Raw genomic sequence first — 27345 nt, forward strand, 5'->3', positions numbered from 1 at the left:
TGCGCGCGCGCGCGTGCGTGTGTGTGTGTGTACATATATATATATATGGATTTCGTAGACAGGAACTGAAACAAATCAATCGTATATATATGTATGTATATATGTAAGTATATGTGTTTTGGTATTGGCAACATGAATGACAATGGTCAGAGACTACTTGAATTTTGCACATACCATAAACCTTTGCATCACCAATACATTCTTTGCCAACAAGACATCCCACAAGGCATCTTGGAGACATCCAAGATTTCACCACTGGCATCAGCTGGATCTCATCATTACACGAAGATCCTTTCTGAAATCCCTTCAACTGACCCGTAGTTACCACAGCACGGATCATTCACTAGAGCTCCATGACCTTCATTTTTCAGGAGCAAAATCATTTTAACAGGTTCAATAAGACTGGAATTTTGGAATCTGCGCATAAAAATCAGTAGTATGGGATACATGTGGCACGATTACAATTTTGGGGTGGGGTGTAAAGAGGGAAATAACCTTCATCTGCAATTTTGATGAAATTTGAAACATAGGTATTCCAGTTCATTACAGAAAATATAACAGAAAAGTCTAATTCTTCAATTGTATGTAACTCGGGCAACGCCGGGTAACTTTGCTAGTAAACACTACATTTTGTTAAGCTGCCTCTACCTTTCTCTACAACACCAAAATCTTCAACAGTGTCTGTATCAAATATTTCATTCTGATTGGAAGCACAATCTTCTTCATCGGATTCGCTTTCACAATTTCCTTCATTTACATCGTTCGTAGTGCCATTGATAAGATTGTATGTTGCTGTCAATGGTAAGTTCGAATTTTAATAAACTGAAGCGGAATTTCTTATCGAATCAAACTGTACTTCCATATGATCACCTATGTTTTGTAATTTTCCAATTACCTTCAAGGGATCTTTTCCTTTTGAACAGTTTTCAACACAATTTCTAGTTAACTAAACACTTTAAAACTTCGTATACTGGTAGAACGTGTCAAAATAAAACATTTTTTCTCTTGGCTTTCTTGAGAAAATTGTAATTTGTAAGTTTAACGTAGTTTAATTTTTCGAATTTTAACCAATCGATCGCCTCTATTCAGCTAAAATCATTTGATGCGTCTAAAACTGAGACAACATCCTGACACTAACCCTAACCCTAGCTCTAACCCTAACCCTACACTAATCCTAACCCCAACCCTAACCCTAAATTTTAGCCTTTCGTTTTTTTTTTTTCTTAATTGTTAAATTAATTTAACCAGTATACGAAGTCTAAAAGTGTTTAGTTAACTAGAAATTGTGTTGAAAACTGCCGTTCAAAAGGAAAAGATCTCCTCCAAGTTTTCCTGTTCAAACAGTTCAACAACTAATTATGCCACTGTATTACTTATACCGCCATTAGCATTTAAAGATCAACTAATTCAACAGGAGTTATAACATCTGAACCCATATTACAATGCATATGCACATGCCTCATAGCTGTAGCAAAATGAGCGCCGATACTGCCTTTACTATCTTGTACACGCGGCGGTGTTCAGTGAACAAATTAAAGAGACTACCCGGCAGTGGCTAAAATGCGAAGCGATCAAGTTTATGTATCAATTTCCTTTTTAAATATTTATTTCCTTTCACACAATATTAAAACAACGACTAAAAATTTTCTGAAGCAGCACCCCAACTTATTTTTTGTTAATATAAAAAAAATAATAATAATAATAACAACTATGAAGAAAACGAGTATGAAAAAAAAATTGCGCTAACGACCCTGTGGGTGTGGGGTAGCGGAAGAGGACTTTCGGAAAATTCACAAGATCCAATTTTTCCGTCATAACTTTCGGTAAAATGGATATAGCATTGATTTTTTTTTTTTTTACGGAATCCCACGTTTTTGGTTATACACATACACACACTGATCTAAATTAAATTTTAATCAACATTAGCTGCTTTGCGGTCACGGAGATATTCCGAATATTAAAAAAGCTGCAACCATATTCCGTTTTTTACCTAAGACTAAAATATTAACACAATAACTTGCCTAAAGGGGGCTAAAACAACTCTCCCTTTACAAAGTAAAAACTTACAACGTTATATACATGGCTGCGTGAACTTAATTTGTGACTTACAGGATGGATAGCCAGTGTCGAAATCTGAAGTATATTTAAAGTGTAATGTGTGGAGAAAGAACATAAGCAGTGTCAAAGTATAGTACATCTAAGACTATAAATGATATAAATAGTGAATACTCTGAAAAAAAAATGGTAAATTAAAAAAAATGAACAAAGCTTTAGGGGAGACAACTCTAACATTTTATTTGAATTACCTCCCATCAATGTGACGCATGGTTGTTTTCTATTATTGTGTTCACTTTCATATCGAATTCTGCTTCAATATTTAAACAGCAAAATTATTCCATATTTTCCTTTTCGTATTTTCAGCGTTCGATCGTTTTGGGCACTGGCTTAAATACAACATAAATAGCATTCACATCTATGATAGTATTCGCGAGAAGATTCATCTTGCAATAATAATAATCCTTTCTACTATGGGCACAAGGCTTGAAATTTGTGAGGCGGAGGCTAGTCGATTACATTTACTCCAGTGTTCAACTGGTACTTACTTTATCGATCCCTACAGGATGTTTGTGGACGTGATGTTTGTGGTGGAAGGAAGACTTGAAGGAGGAGAGATGACGTCACGTCGGCGAGAGAGAAGACATGTTTCCCTCTTGGCGAGACCTGGCGATAGAGAGGAGCTGGCAGAAACGTTAGCCTGCCGGGCGAAATGCTTGGCGGTATTTCGTCTGCTGCTACATTCTGAGTTCAAGTTCCGCCGAGGTCGACTTTGCCTTTCATCCTTTCGGGGTCGATTAAATAAGTACCAGTTACGCACTGGGGTCGATATAATCGACTTAATCCGTTTGTCTGCCCTTGTTTGTCCCCTCTGTGTGTAGCCCCTTGTGGGCAGTAAAGAAATAAGAAACGTTAGCATGCCGGGCGAACTGCTTAGCCATATTTCGTCTGTCTTTACGCTCTGAGTTTAAATTCCGCTGAGGTCGACTTTGCCTTTCATCCATTCGGGGTCGATAAACTAAGTACCAGTTACATACTGGGGTCGATCTAATCGACTGACCTCCTCCCCCAAAACTTCAAGCCTTGTGCCTAGAGTAGAAAAGATAGAGAGAAAGGTCCTGACAGCAAGTGTTAAGAATTGAACAATCTGCTGGCAGTACCCAATTATAAGTCGAAGAGCGACTTTATTTACATGCCTTCAAACCACAAGCTATTTTGGCACGTTGTTACTAACTGTGAAGATACGTCTGAGAAGTGGATTTTTTATATCTTTCAGATGCTCATGTTCTTTGGGTTTTTTTTTTTATAAATCAAAAACACAGAACAAAAATATAACAGACAAGGAAAACATATGGACAGATGGACGATACAAGGACAGATAGGAAAACCAGGACGGACTATTCATGGCTTTCTATTCATCAGTCAAGATTCCAATTATCACTACAGTTTCAGCCTGTTACACTTGAGACTGTTCAAAATTGGTAGGCCCCAAAAATCTAAGCTAAGAGCATTCGATTTTTGGAAGAAAGCTGGCGAATATGTGCAACAACACAGACAAAAAATTATGTATGTATGTATCTATGTATGTGCATATATATATATATATATATATATAAGTTCAGTAAAAATTTAGATTCAGATGAATATGGTACTTAAGTTGAGGCACCAGAATTTAGTATAGTATTATCCATACAATTTCAAAATAAGATGATTAGAATCTAAATAAGCAACAAGGATATCCAGAGGTAATGCAGTATGATTGTTTATAAGTGGAAGGAAGGACAACAATGTTATTTGTCTATCTCCTTAACTTCTTGGAAATTTTAGGCAAAATTATACTAATGTGTCCATCTGTTTTAATTTAATTAAATTCTATGTCTTTGTGCAGCTGAGGATTGGTCTGCATTTAAATTGATGTAATGGTTACATTGTTCAATTAAATGGAGTTGTGTGAAACGATCGTACTGTATTACCTCTGGATATCCTTGTTGCTTATTTTGATTATATATATATATATATATATATATATATATATATATATAATGTGCTACAAATTAAACTCAAATTTTATCCAACACTGCTTGTGTAAATTAAATTTAATTAAATACAGAGGCATGGGTGTAGCTTTGTGGAAAGAAGGTTCTGGGTTCACTCTTACTGCATGGTACCTTGGGCAGGGGAATTTTACTGCAGTACCAGGCTCAGCAAGGACTTGTGAGCGAATTTGATTGATGGAAACTGAAAGAAGCCTGTCGGGCATGTGTGTGTATACGTGTGTGTGTAAGTGTGTATACGTGTGTGTGTGTGTGTGTATATATATATATATATATATATGAAGAAACATAAGACCAGGTAATTTAATCTGCAAACATGACTCCAATTTCAGATGAATTTAAAGAACAAATATATACATGATACATTAAAAGTATATAAATACATATACATTTTTAAAAAATCTATAAATATATTAAAAATATATATGTAAGATAATAGATTTTTTAAAAATCTTTAGATGTAGACATAAGTATATTAAAATGTACATGTATACGTAAATATTTTGAAGAAGGTCTGAAGTAGTGATGAAAGTGAAATTAAAGATACAAGGAGGAAAGAAATTAAAGGTCAGGATAGTTAAAAATAGGGTACTGACAGCTGTTTCTAGAAATTAATTGCTAGTAAAAATAAGGGGATATAGTACTCATTATTTAGCAATTCCTCCATCTTCAGGGTAAGAGGTTTTACATTTGCAAATTAACAAGTTATGTATACATGTATGTTTTAATATACCTATGTCTACATCTAAAGATGTTTTTAAAATCTATTATCTTACAAATATATTTTTAATATATCTATTTATTTATAGATTTTTAAAAAATGTCTATGCATTTATATATTATTAATGTATTATATATATAATTGTTCTTTAAATTCATCTGAAATCGGAGTCATGTTCATGGATTAAATTACCTGGTCTTACGTTTCTTCATATTATTGAGTTGACAACTAAGTTCCTGCCGTTTTTTAAAATTTTGGAATCTATTTTTTTCAAGAATTCTATTTTTGAATCATTTTGGAATCTATTTTTTTTTTCTAGTTAATTTTAGTTAATTTTCGTTTATTTTCAGATCATTAAAATGGAATGTCAAGTTAAGAAAAATGAGCATTTTCAACACCTCCTTCTTTTTGCTTTTAATCAAGGTTCTAAGGCCACAAAAGCTGCTCGCAACATTTGTGCTGTGTATGGAGAGGGTGCAATAGCTGAAAGAACCACTCATGATTGGTATGCCAAGTTCAAAAACACACCTCATTCTGGCCGTCCAGTTGAGTTCGATGAAGAACAATTAAACCAACTTTTGCACGAAAATTCTCATCAAACAACGAGGGAACTGGCAGAGAAAATGGAATGCTCCCACACTGCTATGGAAAAGCATCTTCACTCGATGGGAAAGGTTCAAAAGTATGGAGCATGGGTTCTGCATTATTTAAGTGACAACAACAAAAATCAATGAGCCACAATCTCTGCTGGTTTGCTTGCTTGTCACCGCTCAACACATGGGCACGAGCAACGATTTCTTTACCGAATAATTACTGGTGACAAAAAATGGTGCCTGTACATCAATATGAAGCAGTGTACTGAATGGCTTAGCCCAGTAAACAAGTGACACCATGCGTGAAACAAGATCTTCATCCGCGTAAAACAATGTTGTGCATATGGTGGGAATGGGAAGGGATTATCCATTACGAATTACTTGAATGGAACCAAACGGTCAATGCAAAACTCTATGTTCCACGGATGGAATGACTCAACATGGCTGTTCAAGAGAAAAGACCTAATCAGCATCATGGAGTTCTTCTGCTGTACGACAACACCCGCCCTCATATCGCCAATATGACCAAGGAATCCATTCAAATGCATGGTTGGGAAGTGCTGTCACACCCGCCATACTCTCCTTATTTGGCACCAAAGGATTTCCACCTCTTTTGATCTCTTTCAAATGCTATGCGCAGAGTTTTGTTCGATACTGATACAGAATTGAGAGCTTGGTTGGATCAATTTTTCGAGTCGAAATCAGGTGATTTCTATAAATGAGGTATTGAAAATCTTGTTGAACATTGGGTAGAAGTTGTAAACAACAAGGGTGAATACATTATTGATTAATTAGATGTTACTTTTTTAATAAAACTTTTAAAAAAGTAAAATTTTAAAAAAAACCAGGAACTTAGTTGCCAACCCAATATATATTTTTATCTTTTGTCTCAAGTTCCTCTTCATCACTTCTTAGTGCAAACCTTAACTTTGTGAGAGAGTTCCTGATTAATCATATTCTTTCTTAAAACAATTATACATATATATATATATATATATATATCAAAAATTTAACAAAAACACAACAAATGGAAAGTTTGGCAAAAACGTGGCAAACAGAAAATTCATTGTTAATCCCTCATCAGTCAATGTCCAAAAGATCATTACAATTTCATGCCTTTAACATTAATATCGTTCACTTTGGTGGTGCAAGTGGTGAAAAGACATTGGGAATAGTTAAGGAATGTACACGACAATGACAAAAACAAATACAACAAAATAAAATTTACGTATACAGCAAAAAAGTTGTGCATCCACAAGACAGATAGGTATGGGGTAATGCAAACGAAAATGAAAATGGCTTGGAAGGCTGGAGACAAGAGAAGCACGGATAGAAAGTCAGAACGAAGGAAGAAGTAAATTATTAAGGAGGGAAAGAGAGAGAAAGAAAGAGGATGGAAGGCAAATGAGAAGCAAACAAAGAGAAAGAGATAGAAATAGACATTGCTCAAAAAATATTCCAAGAATATTTTACAAATGAGTAAAAAGATCAGGAGTGTGTAGCATTACCGCGTGACAACTGGGGTATGCACTTTCACTGTAGACAGAAAATGAGAGATTACCTGGATCAGTTTCAATCAACAACTGTCTATCTGCCTTTAACAATTCTAGGTAATGGTGCATATACATGCGCGCATGCATACATACACAATGAGTTATGTAAGGATTTTATTAAGCCGTATAAAGAGCTTTCCAGTTAATTTAGTTTAGTTTATGCATGTAGTGTTTGCTAAAATCTATAATATTCTGTTGTGTATAGCAAAAATCGAACACTGTTAATGCATCAGTAATTTATTAATTGAACAAGGAACCAGACTGTTTTATTAGTGAAAATCATTTCATCTAATTTGATGATAATAATAATAATAATAATAATAATATAATAATAATAATAATAATAATAATTGACTGGATGGAATAAAATCTAAGCAGTTAATACATGAGTGATAGCATCATTTCGGTATGTAGCTGGAATCATAAACTGGCAAAAGAAAGAACTGATGAACAAGGATATGAAGACAAGAAAAATATTGACAGTGCACGGGGCCTTCCACTCTAAGAGTGACACCAATAGGCTCTACTTGTCCAGAAGAATAGGTGAGAGGGGTTTGATCAGTTGTCATAATTGTATCGAAGCAGAGGAAAACAGTTTAGGGTGGTATGCAAAAAATACCGTTCAACCATTGTTGAAACATGTAAAGAAGCCTGGCATCATCAAAATTCATAATTGCATGAAGAAAGAAAAACTTAAAGAGGAAAAGAACACAAAAAAGAAGCTGTATAGAAGTAGAAAAATGTACAGTCAGTTTGCAAGAGATATGAACACTAAGACATACAGAAGACCGGTGACTATGGATGAGGAGGAGTGACCTGAAGCACTCATATGCGCAGCTCAGGAACAACTGTTAAGGACTAACTATGTGAAGTGCAGAATTGATAACACTGCCAAGCATGACAAATGCAGAATGTGTGGTGAGAGAGGTGAAACAGTATAGCACATCATTAATGAATGCCCAAAATTGGCACAACGCAAATACAAAAGATGTTATGGCAATGTGACAAGAATGATCTATTCGGAGCTCTGTGGAAATCACAGCCTACAAAGAGCAAAGACATGGTATGAGCAAAACCCAGAATGAATTACCGAGAATGAAAATTGTGAAATCCTGTGGGATGCAATGATTCAGTATGATCACCTGAACAGACATTGGAAACCAGACATTGTTGTGGTGAATAAAAAAGAGAGAAATTACATGATAATCAACACAGCATGTCCCAGTGACAACAGGAGCAACAAAAAAGAAAAACTGAACAACTACGTCAATTTAAAGTGAGAAATACGAAGGTTATGGTCAATGAGGAGAGTAGACGTGATCCCAATAGTAATCAGCATACTTGGAAATATCAACTCAACTACTAATATGGCTTAAAAAAGTTGGTACAAATGTAAAGATAGAACACCTACAAAAATCAGCATTGTTTGGAACTGCAAGAACTCTTTGCAGGATTCTATGGGAAGCTGGGTGACGAACAACAGTCTGGTGTGATGAAGAAATACAGTTAGTATGAAGTTGGAAGACAAACTACAGTCATTGGGAATCTGGGCAATGAAGAACTACATTATACAAGACATCCAGCCATGTACGACTATCTTTCTCTCTGGGAAAGTTGGTTTGCTGGGCTGGTCCACAGTTTCTCAGCTGCTGACTTGGCTATTGGAGCTGTGTTGGTGTCAGGACATGTTTTGCAACAAAAGTTTCTCCTGGAAATTTCAGGTAGTTGTCGATGAAATTTCAATAAAAACTGAAACTGCTCTCCTCTTTTTTTTTTTTTTTTTTGGCCACAATGAAATAGTATAAAAAGACTGTCATTTATGACTATCTAATATATTTTAATTGGGTTTGATTTAAAAACACTGTGTTAGCTGAAATCTACAGGTTTAATCTTTCGTATATTGTACTTTTGGATAAGTTTCGTAAATTTTATCCAACAACTGTTTTTCCAGCAATGGCTGATCCCTTCTGCCAAAGTTATTTAGTTGGTGTTTAGGCAATCCATTGAACTGGTTTAGAAAACATGGCATGATGTCTCTGCAGATGAAAATTCATATAACTAACCAAAGACATCAGGTAGAAGTAAATGCTGGTTTGGGTTGGACTGGATCAAAATTACCGATTTTTTATACTTAAAGTTGTTCTGCTAGTGATCCTGTAACATAATGTCATTGTATGTTTTATTTGTGCCAAGAAAAGTAGAAAGTTGTGATGCACAAGTGATTTAAAAGCATCTCGAAGCTCAAATATCCTAGAAACTCACAGCGTAAATAATTCATCATGTGATGAACAATGTCAAGATTAACAGGTCCTTTCCTTGATGATGGTGAAGAGTTATCCATTCTTCAACACACACACACAAGCACACACACACACACGCACACACATACACACACACATATATATAATAAATGTAACCACATATGGGCCATTCGCAGTTTTCTTTCTTCTTTGGACTTTTCCTTTTCTCCTTTCTGATGAAGAACTATGCTCGAAACATTAAAAACTCTCTCCTTTCACTAAATGTCAAACTAATATATAATTCTTGTGCACCTTCGTTTTTTTTTCTCTTTTTGTTTTTTATTAATTTTTTTAATTGTTTGTTCATTGAATTGACTATATATATATATATATGGTTCTGCTAATCGGCCAATAGCTAATTAGCAAAGCTGACTTTTCATTTAGCAGATTAGTGTTTTCGCTAACTTTGGAAACCGTTAGCAGACAAATTAGCTTCCGCTAAATTTACTTCCAATAACTTTAAGTCCGCTAACAAAATTCATACATTTGTACTTGTCTACTGTTGGCATGTCTTGAAGAGTCCATCAGGCGTGCTATTGGCTGACTATGTGTACACATGACAAGATGTGATTGACCGATGCGGCAGCAGTTAACTGAGCCGCATTGTGTAATTCTGCAGTTTTGAGTTGTGTTCACTTATGATGTTGTCACATTACAGACAGTCTTACAGTATCAGCGACAAAAGTGTACATTATTGGCTCATCAAGTTATCGCTTATTGTTATGGAAGGTGAAGACGTTTTGTTCGGCCTGAGGATGAAGGGCCTGTTGAGGAGTCTGCAACGGCTGTGGGTGAGGCAGAGGCCACTCAGAATGAGAGCCAGGTGTTTCAAAACCCATGGCCCCACATGGAGCACTACTTTGTCCTTATGTCAAAGGATAAGAGGAACGCCAAAATCCTGTACTTCTAGTACATCATGTGCCAGCCCCAGGAGATCACCATCAAGAGACAAGCGATGAGCCTCTACAACTTGAAGTCGCATGTCAAGAGGAAACACCCAGTGCATGCCATCCAGTTTGAGGAGAGGATCGAGGCCAGATCTTCCCTTGGGAACCAAACTTCTGGTAGCAGTGTCAGTAGCTACTCGTCACAGCCATATGCAAAGAAAGCATACCAGACCAGCATTAGTCAAGTGTTTGCCCAAACTGCTTGCACTAGCGCCTGTCAGTCTATGGTGGACAGAAGAATTGTAGATCTGTTTGTCAACAACATGCTACCGCTGCATGTAGTGGAGTCCTCCACATTGGTTGGCCTGATCAAGATGCTGAACCTCAGCAAGATGTTGATGTCCTGTCGCACTTTGTGTAGGATAATCTTGGCCAGCCATACACAGTTGGAGAAGTATCTTACAAGGTATTTATAAATCAAAACTGTACCTAGGGTACCCACAATAACAGGAACAGTTATCACTTTAAGATGCCACTTCTTTTATATTTCAATTTCCAGGTCCTTATATTTACTTAATTTGTCAAATTCCTTTACAGATATATTTTTATCAGTGGGAATACTTACATCTATTAGTCTACTAGTATTTTCTTCTCTGTCTTTAACAGCTATGTCTAGTCAATTAGCCTAAATCATTCTGCCGATGTTGACTGGAAAATCCCAGAGGATAGTGACATTTTTACCTTCAACGACTGGCTTAGGATGATGTTCATACCGCTAAGCAGAAGTGGTAATTTTGTAGTGTTTAATATTTTCCAATGTAGATACTACCCTATCTTGGCAATTTTTGTATTCATTTGGTGTCAGCACAGGACATCTTGAGGTGAGATGGTCTATTGTTTTATCAAATGTATTGCAGAATCTGCATTTTGGATTGAAACTGTTTTGAAGAACGTTAACCTGGTAGTTTTTGGTAAGAAAGTTTTGATCTTGCGCTGCCAATAAGAAACCATCAGTCTCTGCTTCTCAACCATTGATGGGTTGTTACTTGGTCTACATCAGCATTTTGGCTTTGAAGTATATATTGTCCATGCATTATTATTATTATTATTATTATTATTCCTTTGTAACACACTGTAGGTAAAAATGCACCAGAGTCTTTAGTCATCTTTAGTCATCACAAGGACCTCAGACAGATAATACTTTCCTTAAGAATGTGGGCTGTGCCCAATAAGGCTGCTTTTTGCAAGACATCAATCTTGCATGGGATTTCCAGTTGCCTTAAGAAGTCTTGAAATTTCAATGGGATTGAGCCCAATGCTCCAATCACCACTGGTATCACTTTTACATTACCCTCTCACATTCCATACAGTCTTGCCATTTCCACTTTCAATTCGGAGTACTTGGTGATTTTTTCAACCTCTTTACTCACAACATTCATGTCATTTGGTATGGCTACATCAATGATCTGACAGTATTTGTCTCTCTTACTCAATATGACAATATCCAGCCAATGTTGTTCGATTACCCAATCTGTCTGAAAATCATAGTAAGAGAGTATCATTACTTTTCCATCCTCCTGCATAACTTTACTTGGTACGTGCTCATACCAGTTTTCTGTTACTTCATATTGGTATTTACAGCATAAGAGCCAATGAAGATACACACACACTTTATCATGGTGGCACTTGTATTCTTTTTGTGCAAGGCTCTCACATTCACTTATGAAGTGGGTCACATTTTCCACAGAGTCTGCTTTTCTGGGTCAGAAGTTTTATAGATGAATTGGTTGCGAGAGCCTGGTCTTGTGCAGCAATGATCAGGCTTTCGGTGGTACACTTCAAATCACCTCACTCAAGCCATGCCCACAATGCTGTATTATCCTTAATGCCCTGTATATTCCTTTCAAACTGTCTATGTATTCTCATTTCAAACTGTCCATACATTCTCATTTCAAACTGTCCATGCATTCTCATGCCACCTAGTTTTTGTGTGTTTCAGAGGATTCTACTCCAAGAGAAAAAATAAAAAATAAAAAAGAGAAAAAAATTTGTTTTAATTGTATTTAGTACTTTAGGATTTTAAGTACTGAGGTTCAACTAAACCCCTTATGGTCGCATTGAATAACTGAAACAAAAGATAAAAAATAAATTCTATAATAGACTGTAAAATTCTGAGTTCAAAACCCGCCAGAAAGAAGTCCAAATCCTGCCAAGGGATTTCTGGAGTTGATTAGAAAGTACCAACTTGTAAGAACGATGGATCGGGTTGGATGCCTCGTTGTATCTATTCTGGTTCTTTGTTCTGAGTTCAAATCCAATCATGGTCTCCTTAGGTGGTAGCCTTTAATCCATCATGCTGTTTAACCTAGTCCTTGTGTGCCTTTAGTGGAGTTCACCTCTTACAAATATTCAGACCAGGTCTCTAGTTTGAACACACCTTCCTCATGCCGATTTCCAAACCCATGTAAAAGGTCGTGGACTCCTTCTTTTTCCCCCTGATTTTTAAAAATCTTTGTTGATTAAAAGTAAAATTGATTGAAGTTTTTTTTTTTTTTAATTTAAAATTTGAACTTGAGAAAAACTTTGATGCAAGTTGGAAACGATTTGTCAATTCGAATAGAAATGAATCTTCTCAATTACAAATTGAATTGAAATCAATTTGAAAACAAAAATATTGAAATTTTCAACTTCGAATTCATTTTTTAAAAAATGTTCAGAAATTATATCTCTATTTTAGTTAACAATCACCATGTCTAAAATTTTTGTTTGTGGAAGCAATTCCTTTTAATCAGTCCTCTATTTCATCATCTGAAAAACTGGAAAATAATCCACCCAAATAAATGAATTAAAAAGAAAAATCAGAATGGAGACTTTTAAAAAATGGGCATTCTTTCGATATAACTCGACAAAATCAAAACATTTCATTTCGGGTATTTCCGTGGAAGCAAATGATAGTTCGATTCTGTTTTCTGCTTGGAAATTTGCGGATTTTACATACACACATGAAACAGGTAAGAACAAATATGCAAGGCTTTTGTTCCTTCAAGTTTAAAATGAGACATTGCTGGCATAATTTCGTTAGATCTATACTCCACAACCCACGGAATTACCTGAAGTGAAATGTTTTGATTTTGTCGAGTTATATCGAAGGAATGCCAAAAAATGTAATCAATATGTTATATTTTTATGAAGAGTTGTACTGATAGTAATTTCAGACTTAACACATGTAGGTGTTTATGTTGTTTAGCCCCAGGTTAGCCATGATCCAGATTTGCTCGTTGATCAAAGAGATTACAACAGTATGTGTCTCCCCCCCCCCCCAGCAGTGTGCCCTTTCATTTTAAAAACAGAGAGATGTAATTTGAGGTTAAATGTGGCTGATATTTTAGCAAAGCTAATGATTGCATAAGATTCTCGCTCTTTGTCACATTTGTCATCGTTAAATAATTATAATAATAATGATGATGGTTTCAAATTTTGCCAGAAGGGCAGCCATTTGGGTGGCAGGTGAGTAGATTACATCGACCCAGTGTTTTACCGGTACTTAATTTATCGATCTCGAAAAGGTGAAAGGCAAAGTCGACCTCGAAATAAGCTATACACGAAGGTAGAAAGAGAGTGTGTGTGTGTACGCACGAAGGATGTTTTACATACATACATACATATATGTATGCGCGCATGCATGCATCCACTAACAAAAGGTGGGCCGGAGTGAAAAAAAATATCCCGCAACGTTGCGGTCGCGGAATAATATTTCAAACGGAACTCCGGATACACTTACACCGATTCTATATGATTTATTTATTTTTATATCTACTGATTTATTGTTTGTTTTGTGTGTTTGACAAGTGGGTTTTAAAGTAATGTCTTATAGACAACCTAACGTGTTGTTGGTGAGGGGGTCAGTGTTGAAGGCTAGGAAGGGATTGCCTAAATATTGCAATTATTATAACAAGGATCTCCAAACAAACAAATAAGTCAGAATCAACTGATTAATTATAGGTACAGCTATTGGCTTGTCTTTAAGGTATAGTATTATATACATATATATATAGAGAGGGAGAGAATGTGTGTTTGTGTGCATAAGAATTATCTCCTGTCGAAATATGAAATATATATTGCTTGTATAAAATAGGGAATGTATTCATGCAGAATTGTGTATATATTTATATTTGTAACCATGCTTTTGTGACTTAGTTATGATTTAAGATGTATATCTAATGAATATGTGTGTGTGCATAAAATGCCTACTCTGTGTGTGTCTATATCCGCACGCTATTAGTATATATTATTTAAGTTATAGTGTATATTTATATATACAGTACAAATATACTATACATATACACATGTGTGTGTGTGCCTGCTATATATATATATATATATATATATATATATATACACTGAAGTAAGTACATAAATGCAATACATGGTGGAAAAAATAGTACTCGAATACCAGAGGTAGAGTAATATGCTTTATTGAAAAGCAGCAAAAAATATATCACAAAAATTGTTACTCAGAGTTTCACGTTCTCGTTCGTCGGACAGTTTTGTTTATATATATGTGTGTGTGTGTATACATCTATGCAGAAATAAGTTTCTAGTGTGTGTGTACTATGGAATGCATGTATTTGTGTTTATATGCGTGTAAGGATAGATGAATTTGTGAGTAAATGGATTTGATTTTATGCATATTTAATGTGTATAATTTTGCTCAGCGAATGTGATTGTAGAATGCATATGATATCTATGCATAGAGTGATTTGTATGATATTACGTGAAGGAACGAAAATATAAATGCTACTACACTCTATAATAGTCTGAGACTTCGTACCTTATTAAATAATAATCATTCGGAGTATAAGCACAAGGCCTGAAATTTTGTGGAGAGGGCTAGTCCATTACATCGACCTCAGTGCTCAACTGGTTAATAATAGTAATAATAATAATTTCTGATTTAGGCAAAAGGGTGCAGTTTTTAGCGGGGAGGCTTTAGTCGATAACTTTGATGCCAGTACTTGTCTAGTATGTATTTTATCGACCCCTGAGCGATGAAAAAGTGATAGTTAACTTCAACGAGATTTGAACCCAGAATGTAAAGAACTGGAAGAAATACCGCCCAGCTCTCTAACGGTTTGGCCAATCCACGTAGTAATAATAACAATAACAACTATCATTACTTAATTGCTGCAAACGCAACGGACAACCAACATAAGACAAAGCAAATATTGTTTTCATTTGATATAATTTCTAGTAAATTTCAAAATGTAGAAATAAGAATGCACACACACACATATTTACCAAGGTGAACTAAGTCCACAACGACCAGATTTCGATTCCTGTTAAAGCAAACTATTTTTTCTCTCTACCTATGATATCTATAAATTTTACCTTCTATTGAAGGTTTATATGTAACGGCGGATTGGCAGTTTTAAGAGAACATCGGACAAAATGCATTGCAATATTATTTACATTCTTTGCGAGGTCTGAGTTCAAATCCTACCGTGGTTAACTCATATATATATATATATATATATATATGTACGCACATATAGCTTATATATCTAACATATATACTGTAGTCACAAGTGTATATATATATATATATATATATTATATATATATATATATATGTGTGTGTGTGTATATATATATATATATATATATATATATGTGTGTGTGTGTATATATATATTATATATATATATATATATGTGTGTGTGTATGTGTTGGTTCTTCCTTGTTTCTTGGTAAAAAAAAATATTCATGCTCCTTCATTAATGTTGGCACTTCTGATGGTGGTAAAACCAATTTTCGAATGGAACAATTGGTCCACGGATGTCACATCTGATGGTCAGCAGATGCTTTGGTTGGAATTGGCAGGTCTTTTTGCTTTGGCCATTTATGCGTTATGTTTCTTTGAGGATATTTTTCAAAATGTCCTATACAGATCTTGATGATGTCACATCATGTTGTTCTCTCTTCTGTGAGCTGCTGCCAAGCTTTATGGTTAGTGTTGATGCTCTAAATTATCTCTTTCAGTTGATCTTTCAGTTGATCTTTGTAATGTCACATGGGGAAGCCATGTGGTTTCTTGCCGGTGCTAAGTTCACTGTAGATGATTCAGCTTGGCAGTCTGCTACTATTCATGCATTAGACATGACCTGCATTTTTGAAATGTTTGATGATAATAAAGTCAATACTGTTGGGTCTGGCCCATTCAGGACTGCAAGGTCATTGACATAGTTATACCATTTAGATGTTCTTAACTGATAGTAATTTTTTGGTCAATGAAATTATTCCAATGGCAATACAAGGTCCATGTCACACTACCATAGAGTAATGTGGAAATAACCTTGGCCTGATACACTGAGCTTGGTTTGTAGTGTCAGATTTTTGTTCCCAAAGGCTTGCTGAAAGAGTTTTCTGAAAGTGACATGAGTAACTTGTATCCTGTTCTTGATGTCTTTCTTGAAATTCCGTTGCGTAGAGAAGGTGCTTAACTGATCTATTTGTTCCAGTGGTGTGTTGATCAATGTTTTTTCCTTAAGTTCTCTTGGGTTTTTTTCTCTGTATGTACAGTTTTACTCTAATATTGTAACTTTTTTCAAACATAGTCTTGCCCATCACTTTTTAGCCTCATGTTAAATATATATACACTAGCACTATGATCCAGCAACGCCGGGTGTTAGTGCTAGTGCATGTATATACAGCTGTGTGCATGCGCACATATACGCGAGTACTGTCCTAATCTCTGACCAATCACATACAGCTAGCTGGCATTCAATTGGCGTATCAAGTTTCGGGCATTTTGATTGGGTTTTGGATAGAAAATTCACAAAAAAGTCACTTCTATTGATTTTTTAATGGCTTTGTGGGGTGACTGGGGAAATGTAAAGATGTGCACGACCACCCTTGGACGGTTTTGAATGACCATAGAAAGTGTGAGCCCGCTAACTGAAAAATTGGGGATTTGTATAAAGGACACACACACAGACATTTTGCCGTTTAAATATATAGAGATATATTTTTTCGTTTTTCAATATTAACATGTATATGTATAATTCTTGATGGGTTTTTTAATTAGTCCACCTGTTACATTATATTCTACTATACACATGTGGCCCTGTTTATTATACTTTGTCTCGACCTGTTACCATATTTTTCTTAAACATACCTGTTAGTTTTCATCCTTATTTTTATGTTATAGTTTACTGCACATATAGACGTGCATATACATTGATATGTCTGTCTTCTTTTCCCTTTCATCTCTCTTACAATTATTATTACTGTTATTTTTTCCCCTTTTAAAACTTGCTTGCAAATATCTGATTTTTTTTTTCCCTATTACCCCATTTGTATTCTCCCTTATTGCATCTTATTTTAATTTACTTCATTTCATTAAACCTCTTTTGATGTCTTTACAACAATTCCTCACACTGATGAAAATGACAATGCATAAATTTAATTATAATTACTATGGTTATAATATTTTTTTACATATTTGTATTGTCCTTTGAAACGCATGTATGTATTGAATCCTATTTTGTATTAAATCTAATTTTGATTCAACATCTTTTTTTCTCCTCCATTTTTCTATAATTGTTTATGGTATTTTTATACCTATAACGATATTTTTCAACTACTGTTTTCATAGTCTTATTACTTGCTCTGGCTGTTTTTTATGAATATGATGAATCTTTATTACAAATCACTCTTTCTCTCTTTTTGGACCTCTCAAAAAAGTTTGAATTGTTCTCTTTTGAACTTATTTTTTTAGCTATATATATATATGTGTGTGTGTGTGTATGTGTATATATATATATATATATATATGTGTATATGTGTGTATTTATATATATATATATGTGTGTGTGTGTGTGTGTGTGTATATATATATATGTGTGTGTGTATGTATATATATGTGTATATATATGTATAGACAAGAAGAAAATGGAGGAAATATAACAAACAGAAGTGTGTCTTTTGCGCTAGTAAGCCATTATTTAATTAGTAAATAAAGGTGGGACTGAAGTTGTTTACAATCATTTCTGTTTACCATGGTGACAAAAATATATATTTATATTTTTGCATCGTTGTCAATGGTAGACATCGTCAGAACAAAGAAGTCAGAGGTAGAGAGACGAAGAGTGAAAGATCAATGGCTATATCTGAAAAGAGAAGATCAAAGATTCGAGTGTCTTACATGATAGTTGGGTTCACAGTTTGTTAAGTCCGTTGTGAGGTGGATGAAGAATATTAGTTAGATCTGTATATATATGTGTGTGTGTGTATTTATGTATATATGTATTTATGTATAAACTTAGATATGTTTCGACCAAAGATTGGTCCAAGCCATGTCTAACTTAATAGCACCACCTGATAGGATTATTTGAATCCTGTTTAAGTCAAGTTTTGTTTATGGTCCATTCAAGTAGTGAGTTGTATCCAATTATGGGTGGTTTATCTGGTATTCCTTGAAGGAATCTATTCAGACTCCGTTTAAAGTTGATGGGATCCTTTTCCTCTTTGATCCCTTTCGGGACAATGTTAAATAGGGCAGGGCATGTTGAGGAAAAGAAATTATGTTGCAGTGTACATGTATGCTGTGATCTGGAATTGGGCAGGGGACGTATGGCCCGTGATCCCAGTCTTGGATGAACCTTGAAGCTAATGGGCAAAGTTGGCGATATATTCTCCACATTGTACAAATGATGTACCGCTCACAGCGACGCTGGATAGTGTAGAGTTTCAAGGCTTTAAGGCGATCCCAATAATCGAGAGCAGCCATGCCTTCAATTCGTTTGGTGAGTGCCCTCTGGGGTGATTCAATCCTCGAGATGTTTTGTCTTGTATGGAGAGACCACAGTGGGCAGCAGTATTCGAGTTGTGGCCGTACAAAGGAGGAAAAAAGTGGTATGATGACACATTGTTCTCTGGACCGGAAAGTTCTTAAGATCCAGGAACTCATCCTACGAGCTATATCGACCTTCTTGTTGATGTGTGCACTCCAACTGAGATCGTCATCAACAATTACACCCAGGTCTCGGATATTGTTAGAGGCTGTGAGCGGATCCCCTGAAGGAAGAGAGTATGGCTGTTTTAGTGAGGAATTTCTTCCAAAATGCATCAGCTCAAATTTTCCCTCGTTCAGTTGCATTTTGTTTTTGTCTGCCCATTGACTCACAGCATATAGATCAGACTGGAGTTGAGTTCGGTCTGCTTCTTCATTCACAATTTGCTGGAGCTTAGTGTCATCAGCAAATATTTTCACTTTGCAGTAATGTACGACACTGGAAAGGTCGTTTATGTAAATTATGAAGAGTAGCGGACCCAAGATAGTCCCCTGGGGGACACCGCTGGTGACTTTTGCTGGGCTTGAGTGGACTCTGTCAACTACAACATGTTGTGTTCTATTCGCCAGGAAATACTTGATCCAGTGTAGAACTTTTCCACGGATTCCAACATTTGCCAGTTTTGAGAGTAGGATATTATGGTCTACCGTCTACCCTGTCGAACGCTTTACTGAAGTCAAGATATATGACATCAGAGTTCGAACCTGTTCCCAAGGCTTTGAGTACATCTTCAATATGGTGCAAGAGCTGTGTTAGACAGTCCCTGCCACAGCGAAAGCCATGCTGATTTGCATTTAGGAGTTTGTGGGTCTCCAGGAAGTCAGCTATCCTTGATCTTAACACTCTTTCAAACACTTTAATGATGTGGGAGGTGAGTGAGATTGGGCGATAGTTGAGTGCGAGGGATCTGTTTCCCTGTTTGAAAACCGGGATGACTGACTGGGATAGAAACTGTTTCGGTATATAACCTGCGTCTAACGAATTTCTCCTGAGGTTGGTCAGAGGGGCTGTAAGTTGGTGTCTACATTCCTTCAGGAGACTAGCGGGGAATCTATCAGGGCCTACAGCAGAGTAGTATTTGACCTCATTTATTGCTGCTATGATGTCAGTTGCAGTGAAGGTTATGTCAGAGATTTTATGTTGAGAGTCAACTTCGTTCGCTTCTCTTACATTAATATCAGTGGGAACACTAAAGACAGAGCAGTATTTCTGCCATTTCTTTAGCATCGTGTTGGGAAATGCCGTTATCATCAATCAATGGCCCAATGGGTGAGACAGTGGTTCTATGCTTATTTGCATAAGAATAGAACACTTTTGGGTTCTGTTTGATGTTTTTGATTACCCACTGTTCCTCCACAGCTCTTTGATTTTCAATGGAGGTTTTCATGTCGGTCTGCAGATGAAGTTTTTCCAGCTCTAGCCTTTTCATTGTTGTTGAATGTGGATGTTGTATGTGGGAATATTTTAATTGGTTGATTTTTTTGTTGAGTCTTTTGATGCGCCTGATGAGTGTTTTTTTCTTTTAGGGAGCCGGTTTCTGTTTGTGTTAGTAGATTTTGTGGGAGCGTGTTTAGAGCATGTATAGGTGACAATGTTGTCAAAGTGCTGCCATGCGGTCTCAATATGGGTGGAATTGAGAGTAAAAGACCAGTCGATGAAAGACAGATCCTTTCTGATTGCTCCCCAGTCCGCTTTGTGGAAGTTTATGTTGTCAAATGAGTGCCATGGAGTGGGATTGGCTGGTTTGGTTTTTATATGTCGGGAATTAAAATTGCAGAGTACCATGTCGTAGTCTGAGAGGAGAATTTTTTCAACTGAAATACTGTGAACGAAGCTAGAGTGATTGGTCAATACTAGATCCAAGATCGTTTTATTCTGTCTCATTGGTTCGAGCACTAGCTGAGTCAGGAAGTATTCATCCATTAGATTAAAGAGCAGTTCTGCTGCTGCTCTATCTGATGTAGAGCATTTGCCTAACTTCAGAGTATTTGTGGGCCAGTTCACATGAGGGAGGTTAAAATCACCCATCACTAGTATATTTCCGGAGTTGTACTTCCGAAGGAAGGACTTGACTTTGCTAAGGCACTCTTCAAAACACTTTAGAGGTGCTTGGGGAGGCCTGTAAAGACCAACAATGATTATGTCCTTGGCCTTGTTGAATAGTGATACAGATTCACAATAGCCATTGGAAAATATGTCCTTGGCATCAAGTGAAAAGGAGTCATGGATAAAGATGTCTGTCCCTCCCTCATTTCGGTCTGTGCGATCCACACGTACAATGGTGAAATCTTTTATTTTCACCTCGGCGTCCATATGGGTGTTGTTCAGGTGAGTCTCGGTAAGGATAAAGAAAGGGAAGCAATGTGCCGTTTCGGCAAGCCAACTCTCTATATATGGGATCTTCCATTTTTGGGCAATAATTGATGGGTTGATGCCACCTACATTTAACAGGAATGTCGAGGTAAGGGAAGTTTGATGTTTGCATTGTTCTAAGTTATGTTTTATGTTGTTCAGTGGTAACAATGTGGGTAGGAGCTGTATGCGTATGATTTTCTTGTTGGTAGTGGGTGTGTGGTCCTTGTGATTTGCATAGGTGGTTGCTGATATCTCGTTGGATCTCCTGGCTTAGGTTGGCCTTCATATTTTTTAGGCAAAGATGTTGAGGCGAAAGTGGATGGTTTTAATTGTTTTGGTGTTTTGCTTATTTGTTTGCTTTTTAATGGCATGTGCAGTGGGGTGATAGTGGTGGATGGTGGTGGGTGATGGCTCGGATGTTTTTTTCCAGTTCTTTTGCTAGATTCATTATAGCTAAAAAAGAGGAAGAAGTTTCTTGTCTAGAAGAGTTTGTTGTTGAGGTTGTTGTTGTTGTTACGCCAGTGATGCGTTCGAAGAGAAAACACATCTCAGTTTATCGAAGTGTTTATTTATTAATTTAAAAGCAACTTCGATTTGTTTTAATTTATTTTGTATCTGCTGTTCAGATCGAGTTTGCAAAAGGTGAACTGTTCGTTTAGCAATTTCATTCAGACACGAAGTGCCTATGCTCTCTGTTTGGGTAAGGCAATGCCATGTGTTGATAAGAACGTCGATTTCATTATCAGACCAGTTTTTGTTGGATTTTTGGTGGCTAGCCATTCTGGTGGATATGTTTTATTAAAATTTATTTTGTTCGTTTGTTTTGTTGATGATTTTTATTTATTTATTTATTTTTTTATAAGGAGAAGTATGTAGAATAGATTGTACAGAATGTTTGCTGTAATGCTGAGAAATTTGTATTTGAATTATGAGCTTGCAGTTATTTTATCTTTCTTTTCTTTTTTTTTCCCCCTCTTTTTCTAATTTTTAATGTGTGGGTGATCCTTTAGTTATCAGAAGGTATATATAAATAAATACTCTCTCATAGGAGTGTGTGGTTTTGTTTATTTCGTCGTTTGAAATTTATGAAAATAATTTGTAGTTAAAGAAAAGTCTACTCACGAGTTGGGAAAACGCGTGGTTTCAACTGTACAGGAATATATGTGATGGTCAATTCCGATTGTAGCTGTGAAGCTTCCTCTGGCGCGGAGAGGAGTAAAAATATGTCTTTATACTTCAGCATCAGTACATATATATATATATTATAATATATATATATAATATATATATATGTATTTATGTATATATATATATATGTATATATATATATATGTATTTATGTATATATATATATATATATATATATATATGTATATGTATATATATATATGTATTATTATATATATATGTATTTATGTATATATATATATGTATTTATGTATATATATATATTATAATATATATATATATATATATATATATATGTATGTATGCATATATATATGTATGTGTATATGTATGTATGCATATATATATGTATGTGTATATGTATGTATGCATATATATATGTATGTGTATATGTATGTATGCATATATATATGTATGTGTATATGTATGTATGCATATATATATGTATGTGTATATGTATATATATATATGTGTGTGTATATATATATATATGTATGTGTATATATATATGTATATATATATGTGTATGTATATGTATATATATGTCTGTATGTATATGTATATATGTATATATATGTATATGTATGTATGTATATATATATATAGATGTGTGTGTGTATACTGGCTCATGCCGGTGGCACGTAAAAGCACCCACTACACTCTTGGAGTGGTTGGCATTGGGAAGGGCATCCAGCTGTAGAAACTTTGCCAGATCAGGTTGAGCCTGGTGCAGCCTCTGGCTCACCAGTCCTCAGTCAAACCGTCCAACCCATGCCAGCATGGCAAGCAAATGTAAATTGTTGATGATGATGATGATATATATATGTATATATCTCTCTTTTTTCTCTTTCTTTTACTTGTTTCAGTCATTTGACTGCGGCCATGCTGGAGCACTGCCTTTAATCGAGCAACTCGACCCCGGGACTTATTCTTTTGTAAGCCCAGTACTTATTCTATCGGTCTCTTTTGCCGAACCGCTAAGTAACGGGGACATAAACACACCAGCATCGGTTGTCAAGCAATGCTATGGGGACAAACACAGACACACAAACACACACACGCATATATATATATATATATATATATACATATATACATATATACGACGGGCTTCTTTCAGTTTCCGTCTACCAAATCCACTCACAAGGCTTTGGTCGGCCCGAGGCTATAGCAGAAGACACTTGCCCAAGGTGCCACGCAGTGGGACTGAACCCAGAGCCATGTGGTTGGTAAACAAGCTACTTACCACACAGCCACTCCTGTGTTTATATATATATATGTATGTGTTTGTATATATATATGTATATATATGTATATATATATATGTATATATATATATGTATATATATATATATATATATATATATATATATATATATATATATATATATATATACTAGCTGAAGGTGACCCGCTCTACGCGCGGGTAAGAGTGTGGTTGTTACTTTCTGTTGCTTCCTTTCAGCACGTAAAAAGCACAATCCAAACGTGGCGGATTGCAGCGCCGCCTTGACTGGCTTCTGTGCTGGTGGCACGTAAAAAGCACCAACTGATCGTGGCCGCTGTCAGCCCCCCTGGCACCTGTGCTGGCGGCACGAAAAAAGCACCCACTACGCTCACAGAGTGGTTGGCGTTAGGAAGGGCATCCACCTGTAGAAACACTGCCAGATCAGACTGGAACCTGGTGCAGCCTCCTGGCTTCCCAGACCCCGGTCAAACTGTCCAACCTGTGCTAGCACGGAAAACGGACGTTAAACGATGATGATTATGATGATGATTCTCCCTCCTATCTCTCTCACTTTCCCACTCTGTTACTCTTCCTTTCTCTTGGACTCTCCCTCGCTTTCTCTTACTCTCTATCTTTATTTATCTCTCTCCCATTTATAAACAACAAAAGATTTTGAGTAAGTTGAGAAATAAAATATTTAGAAAGATCAATCATAATATCAGGCAGTAACAACGGAAAGGTCTGCTTCAAGGCAGACAGCAAAACACTAACATTTAAAAGGGACAGACAAACTTGCGAGCTGAATAAAAATAATAAAATATTGGAAACCAAAGTTTGAAGGGATAGAATTTGAGGATAGTAGTGTCACCATGGCTGGCATTTCTTAACGACGGACAGCAATGTATTGACAGTTTAACGGCTGGCGTAAAATTTTGAACTTGATGTAAAAGAAAATCCCTAAAAACCAAGTTTTGAATTGATTCTTTCTCACGACAGTAGACTCACCATGGCAAGCATTCAAAACTTCTTCATCATGGACAGCAACACATTGACGATTAAAAGGCTGGCGCAAATTTTTTAGCTTGATGTAACAGAGAATTGCTAAAAACCCGCTCCTTTAAATTTTAATCCCCTTCCAGCCCTATTTAGACCCCTTTTCACATTTTGGTTAATATAACCCGATTTCATTTGGGTCTACTGGGGCCACATTTTATAAGATGAGGACTCAACCAAGTTTCCCGAGTTCTGGTCATAGACCATAGAACACTCAACCAAGTTTCCTGAGTTCTGGTCATAGACCATAGAACACTTAGCTAAAATCTAGTTTCTACCTAGTCTGAACCAATCAATCCGCCGCAGTCTTCATCCACACAGAGCTTACTCAACCATGTTCCAGTCCCAGCGACAGACGACCAGACCAGCCAGTCATGTTCCTGCTCCAGCCAATGACGACGCTAACATACACCAGCAACGCCACCGACACCTTCATCTCAACGTCGCCTTTCTCTGCCGTCGCCATCACCATCGTCGTCCTTCACCTTCATGACGTCTCCATCTCCGTCGCCTTCATCTCTAGCAACACTAATATGTACATAGTACTCATTCAGGTTTAGCTTTCATGCTGTTATGAATTTCACCGAGGTTAACAGCACAGCACTACCTGCGAGATCTTCTGTACCAATGTAACCTGGCACAGCATTGAAGCCACAACTGCTACACGATGTGTTCAACCGGCATCTGCACTTGTGATCCAAACATCCTGTTACAGAACGAACTGCTATTATGTACTGTACTACGAACTGGTAAATTAACTCCATCTTGTCTGAAATACCCTGAGAGACTTTTCCTATGCGCTGTATTTTGTTTTGCCCGCATACACCTTGTTTGTACTTCTGTTGCACACACAAACACACATAGTTAATACACACACAAATGCTATCTCTGTCACATTCATACGCCACACATGCCTTTCTCGCTTGTTTTCCATGCTCAATGTGCCCTTGTAAACACAACTCATCTCTGTAAGACCCTAGGTCGGTCACGCATACATAGAGAAAGTTGTTTGTCCCTTACAACGCGCCAGCATGCCACACTTTTGTTCCTGCACGACCGAGGCATATAATAGCTCAAGCACTGGCTGGCAGCCTCAGCCTTACTGCATTAATCACTGGCATATTCAATACTGTACACTGTATTTCAGCCTAGCAAGCCCTATTGCACTCATGCACCTCTGTTCTGCACGTGTACTCCCTTGTTTTGCAACATGTCTGCGTCAGCTCAATTCTCCTCCCGACTCAAAGCACATCGGATGTTCACATGCGCTGCGCTCATGTTTAGGCATAATTTCCCCCTGTTAGACCCCTGTTGGTCACGTAATTAACAGAGAAAATTATCTGTCTCGCACCCAAGTTGCACCCAAAAAGTGTAAAGAAGCAACCAGTTCCCTTTACGTAACTATCAAAAAGTATTAAAAAGTTTAATATACATAAATACAGATATATACATTATATATACATATTTATATATAGAACACACACACACATATATAAACGCTCGTTGGTGTGTTCTGTTTGTATTTGGTCGATGGGCGCGTTGACAGGTAGACAATAGAATGCGATGGCGATGGAATATTTGTTTCTCTGTATGAATACAGACAAATAAGTTAAAGTTATGGGAAGCTAAGAGATAGAGTGAGTGAAAATGTTCTTGGAAGAGAGGAAATAGCGAGAGTGAGTTGAGGAAGACAGATACGTTAAATAACGGGAGTGGACTTGTCAAAGTTATAAATGAAGGAGAGTTAGGGGGTAATGGAGGAAATAGCGTGAGTGAGGAAGATGGCCCCTAGCAACCACACCTACATGTCCCTGTAAATTTTGGAGTGAATCGGACCGGACGTAGTGGCATTGAAAGCGATCCAAGCGGTAAAAACGCATTTCAGTTTTATATATAGAGATATATGTGTATGTATATATATATATGATATGTATGTATATATATATATATATATTATATATATATATATGTATGTATGTATATAATTCTATAATATATATATATATATATATGTATGTATATATATATATATATATATATATGTATGTATATATATATATATATATATGTATATATATATATAATATACATTATATATATATATATATATGTATGTATATAGTATATATATATAATATATATGTATGTATATATATATATATATGTATGTATATATATTATATTAATATATGTATGATATATATATATATATATATATGTATTTATATATATATATATAATATATATAGTATGTATAATATATATATTATATATGTATGTATATATATATATATATATAATGTATGTATATTATATATATATATGTATGTAATATATATATATATATATATATATGTATGTATATATATATATATATATATATGTATGTATATATAATATATATATATATATATGTATGTATATGTATGTATCATCATCATCGTTTAACGTCCGTTTTCCATGCTAGCATGGGTTGGACGGTTCAACTGGGGTCTGGAAAGCCAGA

The 27345-nt window shown here is 35.9% G+C and overlaps 1 protein-coding gene across 1 annotated transcript in view; it reads left to right on the forward strand.

Moving 5' to 3' along the window:
• Window positions 1–13921: 13921 nt before the first annotated feature.
• Window positions 13922–27345, forward strand: part of LOC115219135 (zinc finger protein 287-like) — a 55415-nt gene continuing 41991 nt past the window's right edge. The window contains exon 1 of the mRNA XM_029789227.2: window positions 13922–14190. The gene's annotated coding sequence lies outside the window, so the exon portion shown is untranslated. The remainder of the gene's footprint in view (window positions 14191–27345) is intronic.

This window comes from Octopus sinensis, linkage group LG14 (genome assembly GCF_006345805.1).
Source record: "Octopus sinensis linkage group LG14, ASM634580v1, whole genome shotgun sequence".
NCBI classification, from domain to species: domain Eukaryota; kingdom Metazoa; phylum Mollusca; class Cephalopoda; order Octopoda; family Octopodidae; genus Octopus; species Octopus sinensis.